The sequence below is a fragment of the Ursus arctos genome, unplaced genomic scaffold, assembly GCF_023065955.2.
Source record: "Ursus arctos isolate Adak ecotype North America unplaced genomic scaffold, UrsArc2.0 scaffold_1, whole genome shotgun sequence".
Lineage (NCBI taxonomy): Eukaryota > Metazoa > Chordata > Mammalia > Carnivora > Ursidae > Ursus > Ursus arctos.
This window is the reverse complement of record NW_026622763.1, coordinates 26,318,555-26,341,080: the sequence shown is the minus strand read 5'-3', so window position 1 is coordinate 26,341,080 and position 22,526 is coordinate 26,318,555. Positions and strand designations below refer to the sequence as shown.

Sequence of the window (22,526 nt, the reverse complement as noted above, 5' to 3'; positions counted from 1 at the left end):
TTTTGATTTCATTAAGAAGGTGGGTATATATACACATTTGTTCTTAGTCAAGTCACCTAACTTCTCTGTGCTGCAATGTTATATAAAACTAACTTAAGTTCTACTTTCTTCAGAGATTCATGGTTAGGATCAAATGAAATTAATTAGGTAAATTCCTTTATACAGAGATAAAAGATATGTTCATAATATCTTCTAATAGTAATACCTTGTGATGGAAATTGCCATTTTACCCTCAATTTAGCTTTTGAAATTTTGTAAATTGTGTTCTGTCAATTTTATTAGGCAGCTATAACTTTAAAGCTAAAACTTTTATAAAAAATGATTGTTTTCACGGAATCATGAAATTCAGGACCTTCCAGTCACCTCTGCGTCTAAGGTTAAATAGTTAAATGACTGTGAATACTCACTGGTTAATCTTCACACAGTTTCAAGTTTCGTGCTTGAAATTAGCAAATTACACATGAGTTCAAAGTTTAGAAGCTGGCAAAGCAAATTATAAAGAAAGAGCAAAGCTTTTAAGTGAGAAAGAAAATGTTATTTAATACAGGTGCACAGAGCAGTATTCTCTAAATGTATCACTGTTCACTGCTGCAACTGCATGTTTCATGTCAATGATCATATGAATTACATACTGAGCATATCCCATTAGTAAGATCAACGCATTTGCTCTAACGTTACCCCTAAAAAAAACCCCACCCTCCTCAAAATAAAAGCAGGAAAGAAAAAAACTTTTTTTTTTTTTTTGCTATGAAATAAAAGTGTACCAACTCTCCATTCTTAGGCAAATATTTCGTAAAATGAAAGGGAAGAAACCCTGCTTATGAAATAGACATTTTCACTTCTCCAAATAAATACTGAATATGACTAATGGCACCGTAAGACAACTAGAATTATCAGAAAACATAAGACCTAATACTTTTTTTAAAAGATCTGAATTTTTATCTAATCTTAACATTTAAACCCAAGTAACTACAGAATTAACTTCAATTAGTCAAACGTAATCACCTTGTACTAAATGAATCGCGTAGTACTAGTGACAGCAGGACACTGGTGAGGAGCTCTATTTCACCCAACATTTTAAAGTGTGGGGGGTTGCACATTACAGGATCGTGCTGTTTCTATGAAGATAATTTGGAGAAACAAAAAGAGAAGAAATTGGCAGAAGAAACCTCTAAAACATTATAACAAGGATTCTAGCAGAGAGAATTTTCCTTTGGAAAAATCACTGACTATATATTTGTGTACGGAGTGTATTATCAGCATCTCCGCTTACCAGCTAGGATTCCAACGATGGGGTTCACAGCTCCCAGTCTCCTATTAAAAAAGAAAGAAAGAGAGAAAAAAAAAAAACCTCTCAAGATTTCCTTGAAAACTTATAGGTCAGGACTCAGGGGGAGAAGTTCAGGGCACTTATGCTCAGACTCCACCCTGAGGGGAATTTGTGAGCTAACTTTAGTTCCTCTCCTCTTTCTAAACTGAGAGTGAATCTCCGGTCACTGACAAACATCTAAGCAAAATGCTGCTCTTAGTCTAGTTCAAACAGGTAGGGCTCCTTCAGCGCGCTGTCCCCCTAAGCAGCTCTGCCCTTTAGACTCTAAACACACCTTGCCTTCCAACTGCTTAAACTTTGGGCACGTGAGCTATATCCTATAAGGATCCTACCGACTAAATACAGTACCTTTGTTTGTGTGTAAGCTGAACTAATGAGTTTGCTCAGGAGCTCATTTCCAAATTTGCATTTCTTCTTGCTTTGGGCTCTGGAATACACTAAGGACAGGAGAGAAGTTCTTTCCCAATTCTGGGAATAAAGGAAACTTGGATTTTGAGGCTGTGCCCAGCAGTCAAATGCAGTGTGAGTTCCTAGTCTACAGGCCGTTTGATGTTTAACAAATGAATATTTTAGCCAACAGTTTTAAAATAGGTTCTCAACTCTAGAATATAGTTTATTGCCCAATAGGTACATTTAAAAAATTTCTAAATTATCAATTTAGTCATTTAACAGGACAAGGAAGAAAGAGTTTGAAGATCAAGTGGAAAGTAGCCTGGAAAACTTAATAAACGCAAATTATTCCTTTAAGCCTATCATCTCTCTATTGTTCCACCTCTGTTATCTTTTTATGCTTGTCCCTGAGCTCAGGTGTTTGGGTAAATATCCTTTTAAGTATAAAATCAAAGAGTAAAGTTTCAGAAAGAAGACTAAAGATAGCAACTGGTTTGTAACAACATGGATGGATCTAGAGAATATAATGTGAAGTACAATAACCAGTCAGAGAAAGACGAATACCCTATGATCTCACTCGTACGTGCAATTAAAGGAACAAAACAAATCATGGTGCCTGAATGGCTCATCAGTTAAGCATTCGAATCTTGATTTTGGCTGTGGTCATGATCTCAGGGCCATGAGATGGAGCCCTGTGTTGGCCTCTGCACTGGGCAGAGAGCCATCTTAAGATTCTCTCTCTCCCTCTGCTTCTAAGCCCCCAAACCCCCCACCCCATCGAATGCACACTCTTATCTCTAAAAAAAAGGGGGGGGGGAGAAAAAAGGAGACAAACCAAAAACACATTTTTTTTTTTTTAAAGTGGACTCCACACCCAGTATGGAGCTCAACACAGGGCTTGAACTCTCAACCCTGAGATCAAGACCTGATCTGAGATCAAGAGTTGGACTGAGCCACCCAGGAGCCCCCAAAACACTCTTAACTGTAGAGAACAAACTGATGGTTAGCAGAGGGCAGGTGGTGGGGGGATGGGTGCAATAGGTGAAGGGGATTAAGAGTACATACCACGATGAGCACTGAGTAATGTAGAGAACTGTTGAATCACTATATTGTACACCTGAAACTAATATAACACTATATGTTAACTATACTGAGATTAATGGTTTTTTTTTTTTTTAACATTTTATTTTTTTGACAGAGAGAGACACAGGGAGAGAGGGAACACAAGCAGGGGGAGTGGATGAGGGAAAAGCAGGCTTTCTGCTGAGCTGGGAGCCCGATGAGGGCTGGATCCCAGGACCCTGAGATCATGACCTGAGCTAAAGGCAGACGCTTAATGACTGAGCCACCGAGGCACCCCTAAAGTTTTTAAAAATGAAAAAAAAAATAAAGATAGAGACTGGGCCTGAATAATTGAACCCTTTTGTATGCATGCCTATGCTTTTTTGAGCATCCAAAACATACCAGCTAAAGCATTATTTGATTTAATCATCTCTACCATATGTTCACTGTATAACGTGGGACAATTTGCCTAACCCTCTTTGAAGCTCAGTATGCCATCTATCAAATGGACCTAAATTGCCTTTCTCAGAAAATTACTAAAATACAAAGCAATGCATGTAGAAAGCTAGAGTAATAAGACACATAAGTCCATAAGTGACACATTCTTTTTTCTTCCCCCCAAATTAATTAGAAAAAAGTATTACCTTCCATTCTCCAAAGAGGGGAATAAAACACATGAAATTAATTTAATACAAGTCATTGAACAAAGAAAAAATATATTTCATTTCATCAATCCTACTTTTACGATACTCCTACAAAGTGAGTCATATATCCTTATTTTATTAAGTTGAAAGAGTAAAACTTTGAATCAGGTCTGGGTGTCTCAAAATTTGCACATTTTTTTTTTCTGTTTTATTTATTTCTTGGGCTGTAAGAACTTTGGAAGATTGATTCTTATATCCAGGAAGTGAGCCTGGCCTGGAGTATGTGTCATTTTCGGTGAAGAATCACACTCCTTTCACTACTGACTGCGAATACAGAGATAGAAATAGAGCTACAGATTGACCTATCAAGGTCTTATTTGCACATTAGTTTTTCTAAAATCTCTGATAGTAGTGTTAGAAGGCATTCTATCAAAATATGAATCTGCCCTGTGATAAGATCCCCTGCCCTTCCCCATATAGGAAGGTGGTCTTGCCTGAAACAATCCTTTCTTTTGCTAGTAACTTTCTTGGGCCGCCCTCCTTCCTATAAAAACTCCATTGTTAGAACCACTACAGCTCCCCACTACTTGCTAGATGAGATGCTGCCCAATTCATGAATCCTTTAATAAATCTAATCAGCTCTTCAAATTTACTCAGTTGAATTTTGCCTTTTTAACACCACTGTTAAAGAACTTGCTTAGAGCTCTAGGCTACATTCCTATTCCTTATGTTTTGTAAATCTCTTTTTTAATTTGTTACCTTCTGCTAAAAAGCAAAATTCAACCAAGTAAATTTTAAAGATCTTAACTGGCTTTATTCAACAGTTCACAAATCTGGCAGCACTGAATTTAGCAGCGAGAAAGGGGCTCCTAGGAGCTGTACAAAATGAAAGACTCATAGAAAGAAGGAAGCTGGAGCAAAAATATTAGGCTAGATTAAATAAAAAATCAGATTAGTTATGGCAGGGTCACGTTCCCTTCGGGCATGGCATGGGTTTTCAGCTGGATTACCTAATTACTGCTGATCAGATACTTCCTGTTTGAGTGGTTTAAGATTCCATTTTGGGGGGAGGGGAACAAAACTATAATTAAGTCTCAGTTTGGTGATGTGGGGCTTAGCTTAAGTGACTACATTATGGGTCTATTATCCTGTTTTTGACACTTCATTCATTAAAAAAAAAAAAGTATTAAGCATATTCTTTGCATCAGGCACAAAGCTAAATGCCAGGGATATCCTGCCCTAAAAATATAAAGGAATTGTGAAATATCAAGCCTTGGTGGGAGTGATGAAAATAAGTGCCACTTACGTGCCCCCTGTGGAGGGAAAAGAGAATAGATTGAGCTTCCATTTCTTCTTTTTTGGAAAGAAGAAGAAGAAGAAATATGTTGTTGCCAGGATAAACTGTTGTATTAATTCAGTTGTCTATTAATTTCCATATATATCATTTTGCCTATAACATGACAAATATCTAAAAGGTAAAGACTTTGATTTTACCCTCCTTAGCACCTTGTCCATAAAATGGAGCTAAACAAATATCTGTTAAATTAGTTACATTTTTATCAAAATGATTCAGTTTCTTCCCACAAAATTGATGATTAGGGATATAAGGGAAGTTCTTTTCTTCCTAGGGGTGAGTAAAGGACAGGTGGGGCTAGGTAGGGAAAAGTAGATAGGGGAATCCTTGATCAGGCTCACAAAAATCCCAAAAATGTGGAAATGCAAGGAAACCAGAGATTAGGGAAAAAACCAGACCACCCTGCCCTAGGCCTGTGGGGGGAGTGTCTTTTTTACGATAATCACCTGTCCCCAACAAAGAATAACCAGGCCCTAAAAAAGAAGTAAGCCATTAAAGATGTCATCACCAGTCCTTACTCAAACTAAACATCACAAGAATGATAAGGCCATGAGTTCCCTAGTCAGTTCTAAATGAAAGACTGCCAGTGGAGGCCCACATTGGCAACCCTGTCGAGACCCCCTCCCTCTCACTCCTGAGAGCTTTTTGTCTGTGTCCTTGCTTAATAAACTTAAATCGCTTTACTCACTCTCCTTTGTCCACGAGATTCATTCTTGGACTCTGTGCAACAAGAACCTCACTCTCCCACTTCAGGGGTAATCCTTACATTTCCCTTGTTTTTCTGGGCTTATCTACCATAGCTAAACCAGTGCCAGGCAAATAGTAGACTTCAGTGGGTGTTTGCTGTATTATTTACCGAATTAAATTCAGTGCAGCCACTTGTTTGTGTAAGAATCCTAGGCTACACATCCATCTATGACACTCTAATGCTAAATGTTCCATGAGTAGAAATGGGTGATGAGATTGAATACAGAGCTGCTCGGTGGCCAATCCCGGTCTTACTCTTAACAAAAGTGTTCTGAGAAGTGAAAGAAAACCTCAACCTCAGGGAGCAAGTTGGGGAAGAACTGATAAGAAGCTGCAGTCACAAATTTGGGCATGGAAGGATAGCAGAATGCGCCCCTCCAAAATATGACTGCAGGAATTCAGAACTTGCCACCATATGTCGCTGTCATGTATGGATTATCTTGAGCTGCAGGAATGTAAACAGCAAAGGGGAAAAGATCTGAGCTCCCCAATCAGCCTGAAGACAGATCCTTCCAAAGGAATTCAGTTATCAATCCCCTCCCTGGGAGTTCCCTCAACCAGGATGATTGACTCTTGTCACAGGGAGGGGACTAGAAGTCAACACCACACCCAGACCAACTTGGTCATGATCGCATCTCTTACCTATACTTGTAAGGGCCCATTCATCTTTCCTAATACTCATTTACTCCCCTTTAAGAGGCCTACATCTCTCATCTCCTTTTCCTTTTAAGATGGTATTTAAAGTCTGAGTAAGTCTGAATCTAAACCACCTATGGGAGTTGCTCATTTTCCCTGGGTACCTTCCGTGTATACAGAAGGCATTCATGTTAACAAACTTGTTTTTCTCTTGTTAATCTGTCTTTTATTATGGGGTCCCACCTGTAAACTCAGAAGAATAGATGAAGAATTATTTTTCTTCCCTACAATATACAGAAACTTTCTAATTAATCTATTTCGCAAATTAAATAACAATGTTTTAGGACCTCAATCATCACTTCTGTAGAGGGAGATTTAATCTGAGTTGTTATTGGGACTCTCCTTTCCCGGATATTTTAAGCACAACAAAATACCCTGAGATGAACCTATTAGCTTCCTTCTCTCTTGTCTCTTCTGCCTCTTTTTCCCCACTCCACCTCCCTGCCCACCCAAATACTCTTTCCCCTTCCTCTTGGGGGTAACCAATATAACATAATATATTCTTTTTTAAAAGCCATGTCAGGATGTTCTCACCAATTTCTATTCTGAAGCCACGGAAGGCAGAATGTTATTTATATGGGTAGAGAAAAATATAAAGAACAGAACACACACACACTTAAAATTCTCCTCTGCTCTTTCTCCTCCCCTTTCTTTCTCCCTTATTCCTCCCTTCCCTACCTTTACCTCTCCTTCTCTCCCCCTCCCTCTTGCCTTCATTTGCAAGAAAAGATTTCTTTTCCTTTGGTGGTTCTTGGTCACATCACTTCGAAGAATGAAGAGGTAGACCAGAGAGAGTGGTGGGCAGCAAAGCAAGGTATTATTGAGTGATAGTACAAAGCTCCCAAACAGGGAGGGGCCCCAAGAGGGTTGTCAGTTTGGTGTTTAAATCCAGGGGTTTTTATGGGCTTGTTGGCAGGCTGTTTTAATCTGATTAGCCCTGCATCCAAGCCCCTGCCATCCAATCAGGTTTTTGTCACAGATGTCAAAGATGGCGGCTCCTTCCTGGGTGGTGTAAAATCTTTTAAGGGTGGTTTCCTCTTGGGTGGGGGAAGGCAGTCCCTGACTGCCTTTCTTCCAACTCTCCATCACTCATCTCTCCCCAGTCCCTCTCCCCTTGCCTTCCCTCCATCTCTTTCCCTCCCTCTCCTCCTTCCCCTCCCCCATTTCTATAGCAAGGAAAGCAAAACAAATTAATGTGCCAATAAATCACTAGGCTATATTCAAATAATCTATTTTCTCCTTCCTGTGAAGTATATATTCTATTAGAAAAATTTCCCAGTAAGGGGCAGGGACTTTCCCAACCTCTTTACATAGTATTTTCAGTTTTTCTGAGAAAAATATAAGAGCTTATTATAAACAAACGCTGTTCTGCCAGTTGGTGATTAAAATTTGTTTAGAAACTAAAATTCCTGTAACCCATTCACTTTTTCCTACATCAGAATTTCTCCTTCACTGTTAAATTCACAAAGGTATTTAAGGTGTGTCCTGGCAAGGGAATTTTAATAGCTCTCTATTAATATGTGTTTGCATGTCAATTTGCCCAAATGCCTGATATCTTACATGAAGAACTGCAATTAACAAATTAATTTAATTTTTTCTCTGTATTTAAATAAAAAGCAGATTATAAGAGTCAGAGCTAGGTACAAAGAGTTTTCACACAATCCATATATACAGGCTTGCTAGTGGGTTATTTGATACTGTATGTAACTAATTAGATCTATTTGGTTTGTTTATGTATGATGATTTATGAAATGTTAAATTGTAAAACTTTGAAGATGTATCAATTTACCATATTTTATTGATTTCATATTTTTAATTTTTATTTTGAAATAATTTCACTCCTACAGAAAAGTTGCAAAAATACTACAAAGAATTTTGTATATCTTTACCAAGATTCACCAATTTCACATTTTGATACATTTGGTTTTTTTCTCTCTCATAAACATACCCACACACTTCCAACACACATATGCCTGTGTCTTTTCTTGAACCATTTAAGACTAAATTGAAATATTATATCCCCTTATCACTAAAACTTCCTAAGTGTGACTTCCCAAGAACAAGGATATTCATTTACATAATCTCACCGTAGTTATCAATATCAGGAAATTCAACATCAATAAAATACTGTTATCTAAGAAACAAACCTTATTCCATTTTGTTCCAATTGCGCATGATAACGTCCCTCTTAACTGTCTTTCGAAGTACAGCCTCAAATCCAAGATTATGCAGTGAATTTAACTGCGACCTTTCTTCAACAGTTTTTTTTCTGCCTGTCTTTATACCTTTTTGTTTTTCATTTTTTGTGTTTATTTGTGTGTGAAAAAGCGCATAACACAAAATTTACCATCTTAACCTATTCTAAGTGTACAGTTCAGTAGTGTTAAGTATATTCATATTGTTGTTGAACTAGTCTCCAAAACTTTTTCATCTTGTAATCTTTAAACTCTATACTAATTGAACAACTCCCCTTCCCACCGCTCCCAAACCCCTGTCCATCACCATTCTACTTCCTGTTACGAATTTGACTACTTTAGATACTTAAGTGGAATCATATAGTATTCTTTTTTTGACTGGCTTATTTTATGTAGCATAATGTCCTCAAGCTTCATCTATGTTGTAACCTGTGACAGGATTTCCTTTTTTTGTGTGGCTGAATAATATTCTCTTGTATGTCTACATTATATTTTGTTTATCCATTCATCTACTAACGGATATTGGGTTACTTCTTTTGACTATTGTGAATATGCTATTATAAACGTGGTGTGTGAATATCTCTTCAAGACTCTGCTTTCAATTCTTTTGGATATATACCCAGAAATAGTATTGCTGGATCATATGGTAGTTCTATTTCTAATTTCTTGAGGAACCTCCATTTTTACGTGCATTTCTCTGTTGATTAGTGATGTTCAGCATCTTTCCATATGCACGTTGGTTGTCTTTATCATATAAAACACTAATACTTTTGAAGTGCAGAGAATAGTTATGCTATAGAATATTCCTCATTTTAAGATTATCTGCTGTTTCCACATAATTTGATCTAGGTTCAGAATTTTGGGCAAGAATGCTCCATTAATGACATTAAGACCTTCTCAGGGAATCTCATTAGGAAGCACATGAGGTCAGTTTTTCCCATCATTGGGGATGATAATTTTGGAGCTCAAATTGTCCCACATTAGCCAGTGGGAGCTCCTTCAACTTGGTTCTTGTCCTTTTGACATGTCACCATCATTTTGTTTTTGAGCACTTGCTTACTTTCTAGCACAAGATGTTCCCAGGCTAATCTTGCATCAGCCCTGCAATCAGTCATTCTTCCAAGGGGCTTTGGTTCTTTTTAGAGGGGACAATTAAGAAACCAAATCTGGTCTGTAGATAAGCTTATTGCTACCAGGTATCAATGCCTCCAGGCACATAGTACCAAAAAAGTTATTTAGATTGGTTCTAGCTTTTCCCCATTCAGAGTGGTTTTATTACATCTATAAAATACAGTTCAATTTATTATTTTGGTTTGTTCTGAATTTTAGGATTTGCCCAATTCTTACTGATTTAATTTTAATTTTTAATGCTTAAAATATTATTTTAACATTTTAATATTTAATTTAAATTTAATAATTAAAATGAAAATTGTAGTTTAATATCTAAATATATGAATAGGCGCATAAATATATTTACATACACAAATATGTATATATAATAAGTAAATATGTGTATGTGTTTATGTATAGAAGTATATGTATCTTCAACACAAGAGAATGCTTACCTTATTCCCTAAATAAGAAGGCATCTACCCAGTTTTTCAAAGGACAAACACCTGAAGTATTTCAACTAGACGCTACCATTTCCCTCTGAATGAGGCAAGAAAAGTCGAACTAGTGACCAGAAAATGATTTAACATCTTTAAGAGATTGAGGCCAGTTTTTGCCCTCTCAATACTTTGAGCGCAGAGGCAAAAAGGTCAAACAAACACCGCAAATTTACTCTCAAACAGCTCATTCTGTAACGTTAGTATAGCTAAGTTGGGATGGGACAGACAGAAAGCAAACTTTGTTTACCATTTTAAACTGGAAGCTATGTTAAGATTCTTGCAGGTGGAAAGTGATGGGCAAGTAAAAAAAATGATGACAGGGACAAAGAAGCCTGGTGATTGTGTCTGTTACTGTCCTGCATTGTACATCTTCTTCTACCTAAAATGCCAGCCACAATTCTTGTGTCCATGTGACCCTTGGTGGAAATAAAATACTAGAGTTGGTGTTTAGCACAGTATGACTTGATGGGGTAAAGAGATGATTTCTAGTGGAGTGAGATAGTCTATAAAACGAAATAAATTTGTAGAAGTAAGAACTCAGGGAGGGGGTGATAAGTAGTATATCCTTCTCACCCCACTACATGCACACATACTTTTGGAGCAAGAGAAGGCATTCTGAGGATGAATCTGCTCAGGTACCATTGACATTTCAAGGAACGCGGTAAATCAGTTGGCATCTGGGTGGCTTTTCAAGAAGGTCAGATTTTATCCCAAGCTGTACACTTGAACCCTACTGCTTTTGGCTCTGAGTGAATTTAACTCTTACAGAACTCCAATTTGACTTTCTGCTTTAGCGTGAATTGGGGGAAGAGGAAGTAAAAAAAGCAGAAGCATGAATTTTACTTTATATATATTCTACTTCAAAAGGTGATTCTGCTCTGAGAAATCATAGAAGAAATATTCAGGTCTAAATTATGCAGAATGGTGCTACTCTTTGCTTTGGGTGCTAGGGAGAATAAAATCAATTTTTTGCTCTACCTTTACTGTCCTTGGGGGACCTTGGGTTGGCATCATTGGGTTCTAACTTTCTTCTGTAGTTACTGTACAATAACTTATCCACTGGATCAATCACTTTACTTATTTATTTTTCATCTATATGTGGCCTATTGCATTTTAACACATACCATAAATTCCATAACACTGGTTAAATGATAATGGATAAACAAACAGATAGGTAGATAGATACATAATTGTGATTCTTGCTCCCATACAAATTCCTCCTCTCTCGTTTTGGCTGGGCTTAATTGCTGTTCTGTAATCCACTTATCCATACCTGTTGACTACGATATTGTATTCTCTAGAACATTTGTTTAAAATATTCATCCTCATGATCCTTCATTTTACGAAGACTTCAAAAAGCTTTGGAAAAAGCCAGATCTTCACAGCCTTCCCTGTGTTGATCAGAGGATCCCCAAGCTATTCTACATGACAAAAGGGCTTCAAGGTCTAGATGTTTGCTGTGGTATCCAAGCCAGCCAGGGCGTACTTAGTTTGTAGATTAGCTACATCTCTTATTCAGTTTACGTAGGACCTACTTCCAATAGGACAGTTTATATATTGTCCGACTTGTAACTTTCAATTATCAGACACAGAACAAAGATAATTCCTTGTAATTATTACTAATTACGAATTCATCCCGTATAAGACCCCTGTATTTGTATTGTGGTTGCAGGAATGAACTTTTGGACTCACTGCCCTAACACAGAATGAATGCAATAGTAGGTTAATGTTTTACTAACACCATAGAAGCTAAGTAGGAGACTCTAAAATTCAAATTAAAAGACACTAATACAGAACAAAAATCATCAGCGGGAAGAAATATGAAGAGGAATTATTTCCTAATTTTCTTTTATCTGTGTGACTACGAAAATCATAAGATCATCATCCTATTGGGGCTTTACAGAAAGCGTGAAGCCCTCGCTTTGACTAACTCCTACCTATTCATTCCTTCCATCCTGTTTCCACCATCACTACCTGTCATGACTTACCAAGGGCTCTTTGTGACTTGGCCTGTGTCTACCTGGGATTCTCATTTTGGCCCTTTTCCCCCATGTGTGTTATAGGCTAGCCATGCTAAACTTAACTATGAAAATTTGACTGCCCTTACTCTCTCATCCACCTCTCTGTTTTCCCTTATACAGTTACTTTCTTCTGTTTGCAACGTTCTTTTCCCTATTGATTGTACTTTCCCAAAAATTGCTTCAAGTTTTCCTCTTTAACTTTGTGGCCTTCATTTACACTCCAGTCAGATTTTATTATCTGTTTTATAATGCTTCCCATGATATTTTATTTAACTGACTGATTCTGTTTCAAGAGAATTAAAGTCTCCTGTAGCTCAGAAGCATAACAGGTCCCCAGGAGGTCTAGGGGATTTATCTACCAGTGTGGTCCAATCCTTTTAGTTGTCGTTGAAGCAATAAATCAGCATGGCTTAGAGTGTAGGTCCAGGAGACAAAGGTTTCTGTGTTGTGAGATGATTTAGCTAGATCTTATGGTGTGTAAAGCCAATTGCTGTTGCACTTTCCTCCACACTATTGTACTGACTGTGACTTCTTATGACCATGGCTGATCTATGTACTCTCTCTTCCTGTCTTACGTTTCTTTCCAATACTTAGAGTGGAATGGAGTTTAGAGATTGATCCTCAGTCTATCCAGTTGTCCAGAATTACTGCTCTGGGTAAGGTATTCTTTATTGTGTCCCATAGAACTCTGACACCTGCCTTGGGAGAACTCTGTCTAGGGCTGATATGAGGTATGAGTGTACTCACTGCACCCAGACTTCTTAGGTCTGAAACGTTACTGTGTTCAGCAGCTATTCTTCATAATTTCTGGTTTGGAATTATAGCTATTACCTGTTTTAGTAAAGAGAGAGTTTTCTTCTCCATTTTCTAAGGATTGTTCTCTTGACTTCAAAGAGAAGAGCAGAGTAGTAAAGCCTTTTTTTTTTTTTTTTTGAGAGAAAGAGAGAGTGAGTGTGTGCACACACGTGCATGGGGGAGGGAGGAGCAGAGGGAGAGCGAGGATCCTTAAGCAGGATCCACACCTAGCACCGAGTCATACACGGGGCTTGATTCCCATGACCCTGAGATCATGACCTGAGCCAAAATCGAGTCCAATGTTTAATGACTGAGCCACCTACGCTTCCCTAGTAATGCCATTAATGTTTCTTATTAACGGCAAGCTATCCTTAAGTCTTACTTCCACTTCTACTCAATTACTGAGCCTCGTCTTGGGCAAAGCTCTAATGATTTGCCAATTAGGAAAATCCAAACTGCCTTCTCTGCTGACAGCCTCTACACTGACTGCTCTTGTTCCTAGCATTTCTTTAACAGTGCAAATCTCAGTTTAGTCTCTATCCTCATTCTCCTTTACCGCCTCTCTTCCTATCTCATAGCCTTTCCTTTTGTCACTCATAAAAACACATCTCTTCACTCATGACTTATGAGATATGACTAGTGCATCTATTACTACTGCTTCTTATGTTCTACATCTCGATTATGGTACAATTACAGCACAGTACAATAAAAAGAACACTCCCTATCACATTTGTGGGACTTGAACATATTGGCATATGGTTTACCGAACAGTGTGTTATCTAGTAAGAGCTTCTTAATAATCCAAATGCCATAAAAGTACACTTGTATTGCTCATTGAATTACATGAGGGTCAGCTCAGTTTGGAAAGCTTGAACATATGCACAATCCCTAAGTCTATAATATTTTGTAATTTACTTGATTATTAAATGAAATTTACTGATTAATGTAATAAAAGTCAATAGCTGGTCTGAAAGCTTTCAAAAAAAGTAGTTATTTCATATTTACATGTGATCTATTAGATCTCCAGAGAACATGATTATAATTAAATTATTCAAAGCATTCTGAAAGTACATCCTGTGGAATTAGGAAGAGGTGATGATGATTTTGCTTAGGAAAGTCAAAGAAGTTTCCAAAGAAGCTTGAAGCTACACCCTTTCTCCCTTGCCTGTGGCTGTCTCTGGTAATGGAATTCACATTGTACTCTTTTCCTCTGTGCCTAGATGTGATCTTCCATCCACTTAACATAGTACTCCAGGAACTAATTTGAAGGGATGAATTATTTTTATTAATCTAGGCTGAACATATACAATTTAGGACAGCATGCATTTTATACTGATCTGATTTAGATAAGTGAGTATAAAACGCTCCCCAGAACTCCTTGCTGGTAAGGAATCTGGCCAAGAACAGAGGTATTGATTGAAAGAGCCAAGAAAGGAAACGAGGGTGGGAATTTATCAAACACTAGCAGCTTACTTTAATGATCATTTCCTGAGAACTTCTGAAATATTTTCAATGTTTAGAGAATTTGTTTAGTAACTAAAAGGAAAAGTTTCTACTGAGCGAAAACTTCACACACATATAAGAGCATTTCAATTGACCCATTGTTTTCCATATCTATCTCTGTTTGCCAATATCTATAATACAAATATCTAAAATACAAATATTTTGCCTCATGACTTTATGAATGATTCTATTTCCTATCAAGACATTCTAGTGTATTTTATTCTTTCCCTTCTAGGTTTATTCTTCTTCATATAGAAATCAGACACAATTTAGACTTTGTATTTCATGATACCTTTTTCGAAATATTTTGACATGTTGGATGATAAATCACACACTAGAGGCAAGAGTAATGGTGATGAAAGTGTTGCACTTTTGAAAATACAAATATATGGATTCAATGGATAAAACTGTGCCCAAATGAAGAGAGTGTGGATCCCTCCCTCATCAGCAGGTCAGGTGCTTGCTGCAGAAATGCAGGTCAGCTTTAAGGGCAGAGTGTGCTTCCCACACAGGCTGGAGTGCCAGGCTAATGTGAGTTCAAGTGCAGAGTAATGGCTTCTGACTTCCCAGCTGCATCTCCTTCATCTGTCACCATAGTGTACATTCTAAACTTCCTGTGTCTAGCTTGAGACTTTGGTCCTGGATTAAATATAATACAGAAGAAATCATTCAATTTAAACATAGATTAAAATTAAATTTAAATCTAAGTTTATATATGTATCTAGGTCCATCAAACTATTAGCTCAATTTGAAAAAGCTTAATAGATACCTAATATGAACTGAATTCTCACCAAATATTAAATGCTGTACTAGTATTTTATATGTAGTATCTCATTTTATCTTTAGAGGGAAAAAAGGAGCTATAGGGACCATTACTATTTCTACTTTATAAGAGAGGGAATTGAATTCGGCTAACAGAAGAGTAGCAGAGATTAAAAGTAGATAAAGATTAATATCAAGGATATTTAAGGAATTCCTCATGAAAAAAAGACAGAAAACAATAAAAAATGGGCAAAGGATTAAAATATGTAATTCACAAAGGGACTCCATACATTTTCAAAGAGATATATAAACACTTTAGGAATCAGAGAAGTGCACATTAAAGTCATGCTACCATACCTTTATGCAGCAATCATGTTGATAGAAATTAAAAATTTCAGACAGCACCCACAGTTGGAGGAAAAGTAGAAAGTCTTGGACATTTTGGTCTAGTAAAACCAATAAGGAGAACTTTCTGCAATTTATTGAAATGAAACAGAAATATACTCTATGAATCAGCAATTCCACTCTTAGGGATAGATCTGTACTGTTTTTCCCAGTTCAGATATTTGAACTAACTCACCAGACCCCAAAAATATACCCACTTCAGACTTTTATTTACCCAATGCAGAGATCTGAAAAATATCCACAGTTTGAACTCACATGGGCCTAATCTCTGTGCCCTGGGAGTGGGCTGATTCTCTGACTTGAGCTGTTAAGATCTGCATGACGAATTTATCTTTGGGAGAGCTTGTTCCAAAAGCTCTCAGTGGCTTGGTAAATAGTCAAGTCAGGCTCATCCAAATAGTTAGGCCAGCGGCAAACTATCAGTAAAGAAGCTAACCTTGCATGTTGTCAGGGCAGTTTCAAACCCTAAACAAAACAATAGAAATTCCACTGCCCTTACCTTGACTGAGTCAAAACCAGACATCCAATCATCCCCAGCGGTAAAGATACATCTCTCCCTGTGCAACTGGAAATTAGGTCTATTTCTCGTAGAAATCCTCCCACACTGACAGAAAGAAAGGTGTGACACAATCCATCTTCAGCATGCTTTTCAGGGCAAGGATTCAGGAATGCCGTCAAGGAAAAGAAATTAAGGAAAATGTGTGCGACACATATGATGGAATATTATCTAACAGTAGAAAGAACTAGATTTGTGTACATCGACATAGCTAGATACCAAAAGTAAAATGTTCAGTAAAAACCAGAATCAAGACATTTTCCTGAGATGTATTACATAATGAGATGTATTGCATAATGCAATTTATGAGCATAAAACACACCAAAATAGGCTATGTATTATTCAAAAATCCACAGTAATGTAAATAAGTCATGGAGAGTGGTTTGGGAAGAACGCAAATTATGAATGAAAGAATAGGTGCTTACAGTGGAATGGGATTGAGATTAGTAATAAAGGGAATAAAATAAAGTGTGTGTATGTATAAAAGAGAGAGAGAGAAGATTTCCATGTAATATAGGCCCCCCCAACTAATAATAGATAATATAATAAAAGAGAAAAATAAAATAATCATAGCTGGTATCAAAAGAAATGAAAAATATTTCTGCGGATAAGAAATAGATAAAACAAAAAAAGAGGGGCACCTGGGTGGCTCAGTCTGTTATGCGTCCCACTCTAGATTTCAGTTTAGGTCGTGATCTCAGGGCCCTGAGATCAAGCCCTGAGTCAGTCTCTGCACTGAGTGTGGAGCCTGCTTGAGATTCTCTATCTCTCACCCTCTGCCTCTCCCCCTGTTTATGTTCTCTCTCTCTCCTTCTCTCTCATAAATAAATAAATAAATAAATAAATAAATAAAATTAGAAAGGAAGGAAGGAAGAGAAAGAAAGAAAGAAAGAAAGAAAGAAAGAAAGAAAGAAAGAAAAGAAAGAAAGAAAGAAAAAGAAAGAAAGAAAGAAAGAAAGAAAGAAAGAAAGAAAGAAAGAAAGAAAGAAGGAAAAAGACTGAATTTATAGACCTACAAAGCTCTGGACCTGGGTGAAAAAAGAGACTAACAAGTTTGGCTCCTATGGGAGATGGAAGTGCTCCTTACAAATTGGATTACCAGAACTATGATTGTTGCTTTGGGAAACAGAGGGGTCAATGGGTGGTTGCAAATAATTTGTTCTTTTTGTCTGGAAGCTTGTTAATTAAAAAAAAAAAAAATTTAGAATACAGAAGTTCTGCCAAAGCATTCCAGAATGGATTTGTGTGTGTGTGTGTGTGTGTGTGTGTGTGTGTATCCATATGTGCATTGGTGTGGGAAATTCTCTGTCATTTCAGTACTTACAGCCTCTCCCCAACCTCTTTCATTTTCTTTTTCTTTAACTTCTATATTTCACATGGCAGACTTCCTGGATACACATTACAAGTCCCTTGTCAATTTCTTTGCATTTTCACCATTTTAAGATTATGGGACACTAGCCTAATTTTAACAATCACCACTTACTTCCTCACTTCTAATTTTTAAATTTGAGAATTATATATTTTTGTACCTGAAAGCCTTATTGTTAACTGAATTAATCTCAAGGTCCCTTTTTGTTTCTTTCTTTTTTTAAAAAAATATTTACTTACTTATTTATTTATTTATTTGACAGAGAGAGAGACAGCCAGCGAGAGAGGGAACACAGACAGGGGGAGTGGGACAGGAAGAAGCAGGCTCCCAGCGGAGAAGCCTGATGTGGGGCCCAGAACACTGGGATCACGCCCTGAGCTGAAGGCAGACGCTTAACGACTGCGCCACCCAGGCGCCCCCCTTTTTGTTTCTGTAGCAGTTGTCATCGGTTTCCTCCAGATTCAATTTCAAAGCTAGATGCAAATTCAAATCCAAATTCAAATTCACTAGAACAACCTACCTGTTTGGAGTTTTTTCACCACTCTTCTGGTCTCTAGGTGCTGAATTTCCTTAAGCGTGTATCTGTTCCTGGCTTTGTTTGCCTTTATAAATCAGATCACACTATCGCGGTAACTTGAGGGATGCAAATGGCAGGAAGTGCTTAGATGCCCACAACCAGGCATTGGTGACGTCCGAGCTGGCAATGTCTGTCCTCTGTTGAAGTGCCGTCAAGAATGCTTTCTGCTTCATAGTCTCTTTCATTGAAAAATTTGCTATTCTCCAAAATGCAGATTAAAGAGTGTCTTCTGGTATAACGTTCTAACATGTCTCCCAGGGCCACGGAACTCCAAAGAACTCCAAGCCTTCTCAGCAGTCAATGGGTTGGTGCAGATGGAGTCTTCTCCAGGATTCTCAGTATTGATTTCTCATCCCAGAACTCTCCAGACTTGGTCCCGAGGCATCTGTCTGGCTAAGAGAAAGTAAACTTTCTGTGTACATTTTCTTTTCTTTTCTTTTCTCTTCTCTTCTCTTTTCTTTTCTTTTCTTTTCTTTTCTTTTCTTTTCTTTCTTTTCTTTTTTCTTTTCTTTACTTTTCTTTTTTTTTCCCCCAGATTCCAGTTTGGGGTTAGGTTTGGGGAGCGGGGGTTCTGCCTTTATGTCCTCATGCTTTCATGCGGAGAAACTTCAGCATGAGTTACTGTTTTGCTTCAACCACTTCCTAGTTTTCTGTTTTTCAGAACTGCTTATCTGTGGAAAGGATGCATTCCGTTTGGCTCACCCATGTGGTAAGCTTATCAGGACAGGGCCTGCCTCCAAAGGTCTCTAGGCCTATGATTTTATTAGGAGAATAGATGTGATGCATTACAGAGGGAAAGAAGCCTATTGTCACCACACTTCAAACCAGCTTTGAATAGTATTGGAACAGCTAGTCAGAACCTAGAGTTTAGATAGTACTACATGCTTAATTTTTGTCTCCCTACCCAGCAGTCTGAGACCTTAACCAGTCTACTCAGTAGTACTTCATTCAGGAGCAGTAGTTGAGGATACGATTGGAATTAAGAGGGTAGGATGGTAGAAACATGCACTCTGTCATTATTTTCAGGCTCTCTTTTGAGTTATCACATTTTTACTTCATTTTTGTGGAGTTCAAGCTCTTTATAAACAATACTAATACATGGTCTTTCTGTTTTTCATAGTTATGCTACCCTGATGAATTCAACTATTTTTTTGCTCATCATTGCATAGAGAGACCATTCTGGTATCTCCATTTAGAGATTTATGTCTTTCTTCTCCCAAGCCACCTTAGGCTCATTACAAAGGAGGTATTGAAAATATAACCAATGAAAAAGTATACCATCATGCCTCATTTACCTTCTTCAGAAATGCTTCAGAAAAAGAACACGTACATCTGTAATTACAGATGCTCACTGTGGTCCCAATTTATGCTTTAACTTCAAACTGAGATTGAAGTCAACTTTTTCTTATACCATTGAGCTTCCTCTTTATTATGAAGTTGTTCATGTACGTACTTCTGAGTTATAGTAATATTGGCCATTAGTTTCAAAGAAGGCCTCTTCGATGTTTGTTATATATAATATCTACACTATTCTTAATGATGATAATTGTAGGCAGTCCTATGGAAAGGTTTTGATTACTAGGTCACAACTTGAAATTGTTCAGATATGTGCTGTATATAGTGAAGATTTTGCAGGAGTATTTTACCTTCTAAAATTCATTATTTGAAAATTATTTGTCTTGATAACTCATCTTGAATTCTTTGTTCAATTTCAAATTTTGATTTTTCCCATACTACTCAAAACATACTTAAACATGTCTATAGATAAAATTATAATAACCCTCTATAAAATGGTACAAAGAAAGAAACTGCATATAGACACAGAAAAATCCCAGGTATAGTTTATATAAATCTGTTCCTTAAAAGCCAGATTTGTTGCAAACATTGTGGAATATTTCATGGACTCTCATTAGAGGTAGAAAATGAGTTTTACAACTCAGGAAAATAAAACACAAATATATAATTCCTTTGCATCAATATTCAATATAGTATTTTTCTCTTAAAAGAAAACAATTTACATTTAAAATACATAAGCATCAGATGCATACGCACAGACATAACTGCACCTGCTTTGTACCCTGAAGAAATGTGCTGCATTTTCTTCTAATCTGTATTACAATCTATTATCTAGCTCCTGTATGAAAACGATTTCAGCAGTGTTGTTTTAAAAATTAAGCTACTATAATACAGCTCAAGCAAATGATAGATCTTAAACTCAATATTCAGAGTATGGCTCTCTACCAGTGATAGAAATTGATCATTCTAGATCTCCAAAGTCAGAACATATTCAGGAGATAAAAGCCTTAATGTAGCTTTTAAAGAGACATATTTTATTCTGACCAGACAATAATTCTCTTGCATTCTTTGGACACCTATTACGTGCAGAATGTCAACAGACCGTCAGTAAGAAACACGATTTCAAAGCCATTTTACTTGCCGAACTTTTTTTCAACACATTTTGTTCTTTGTCCCTTGAATTGTGGCCCTCACGCTGAGTAAATCATGGCATTTCTGATGGCTGAACAGATGGTCTTCTGCTACTTCAGGCTCTGTCTCGGTGATAGCTTCTCTTAAGTGAAATCTCACTCTTTCCAGAATATGCCACCGTGAGTCTGTCTTCAGCTTCTCTGCTACATCGGTTCCTGCTTTATACTATACCTTTCATGTTTATTTCAGAAATCTTGCTACAGAAGTCCTACCACAAAAAATTTTCCCTAAACATTTAATGATTCCACAAAACATTCATATTTAACTCTTTTTAATGCCACCGGTTGCTCTTAAAAATTAATAATTTAATAAATATGGGAACTTGGGAATATTGAGAAAATATTTAGAAATACTGGAAGAAATATTTGGTCTCCAAGTCAGACCTTCTCAGGCAAGGCCTCTGTCAACCCCTCCTGTAATGCCTGGCATGGACCGAAGTAGGAACACCATGCATCAATGTTGACTGATTAATTGACTGTTTCTTCTGTGTGTCATGCTATCTGTCATTCCCATTTCAGTCTCTGCACATGGACTCACTAAGTTTGTTGCTGCTATCCATCTTTAGAGCTATACCATATGGGGAGGCTGGATGCACAAAGGATTTTCTCAGCATTGTATAGCTGGCACTCAAGGTTCTTATACTGAATATTACGTCTAGGCATGAAATGAAATTACATAGCCATAAAGATTTGCTGAGAGATCCACAGGATTTTGGAATTAAATGACGTAGGGGAGGAAAAATCTCTTTCTCTACTAATCTTAGGTTTTCCTGCTGAGGGCTCATAAATTAGACTGGCCCAAGCCAGATTAATAAGAGAAAAAGAAACAGAAGTCTCTTAAAAGTTTCGGAGGTCCATGTGGCACTTGGGAGTACCCAGAGATGGGTAACTCAGAGATTTTGTTAGAACTGGGCTTTTGTAGTATCTTAATAAAGGAATAATACTTAGAAAAGTGACAAGACAAAAGAAAAGAACCTTAAGTCTCAAGAGGCAGCCAATTGTAGAAAGGCAAATACATGGGAAAACTAATGATAGATCAAGGCTAGTTAGTAAAGTTTATTCTGTATATTCCTTGGTTGCTGTCTCCAGGCTGATAGAGTCGAAACTTGTCTCCACTAGGGGTGGCACAGTTGGTTCAGCGTCCAACTCTTGGTTTCCGCTCAAGCTCTTGATCTCAGGGTCAAAATATCAAGCCCCGCATCACGCTCCAGGCTCAGCATGGAGTCTCCTTATGACTCTCTCCCCCTCGCCCCCTGCCCCTCCTGCTCATGCTTTCTTTCTCTCTCTAATATAAATAAATAAATCTTTAAAGTTGTCTCCACTGATTAACTTTTGTCCTTCCTGGTAGGGAGGGGAGGAAGAACAGCTTTGTAAATTTATGTCCAGTTTTTAGACAGATGCCTGTTTGGTGAAGGGGTAGACTTTTCTTGCATCTGCTTCTTCTCAGTTGCCTTCAGCTCAAAATAATCCTTATGCCAAAGTGGCATATTTTGCTCTGGCATATTCTGCCATCTTACACTGATTAAGTACTATGCCTGGAGCACCTACTTGCAAGACAAAGTTTAAAGTATTCAAGTTTCTAACATTAGGATAATTCAAAGGTAAGAAAAAAACATCAACATGGGGTGCTTGGGTGGCTTACTAGGTTAAGTGTCTGCCTTCGGCTCAGGTCATGATCTGAGGGTCCTGGGATCCAGTCCCATGTTGGGCTCCATGCTCAGCAGGGACTCTGCTTCTCCCTCTCCTTCTGCCTCTCCTCCCAACCAGTGTTTGCTCTCTCTCTCGCTCACTCTGTCAGATAAATAATAAAATCTTTTAAAAAATAAATTAAATTAAAAATAAATATATAAATCAACATAGATAAGTGGCATATAGGCTTTTACTTTTTTTCTGTTTAGATTGACTCTATTCACAAAATCATCCAAGAGAAGTGTAAAAAAACCCTTCTCTCAATTCAAAAGACTGCTACCCCAACAGCAAGATCATGCATACAAGAGCACTAAAGTTGGAAAAGCAGAGCTAAA

At 37.4% G+C, this 22,526-nt stretch overlaps 1 protein-coding gene across 4 annotated transcripts in view; it reads right to left on the bottom strand.

The window, feature by feature from the left end:
- Positions 1 to 18,626, bottom strand: part of KYNU (kynureninase) — a 124,527-nt gene extending 105,901 nt beyond the window's left edge. Inside the window, exons 1-2 of one of the 4 annotated variants that reach the window (XM_026510056.4) lie at positions 17,960 to 18,626; positions 1,274 to 1,314 (exon numbers count right to left, since the gene is read on the bottom strand). The gene's annotated coding sequence lies outside the window, so the exon portion shown is untranslated. Of the gene's footprint in view, positions 1 to 1,273; positions 1,647 to 1,678; positions 1,845 to 17,959 lie in introns of those variants that run through there. The other 3 variants (XM_026510057.4, XM_026510058.4, XM_044388230.3) reach the window with 3 other exon arrangements.
- Positions 18,627 to 22,526: the final 3,900 nt, after the last annotated feature.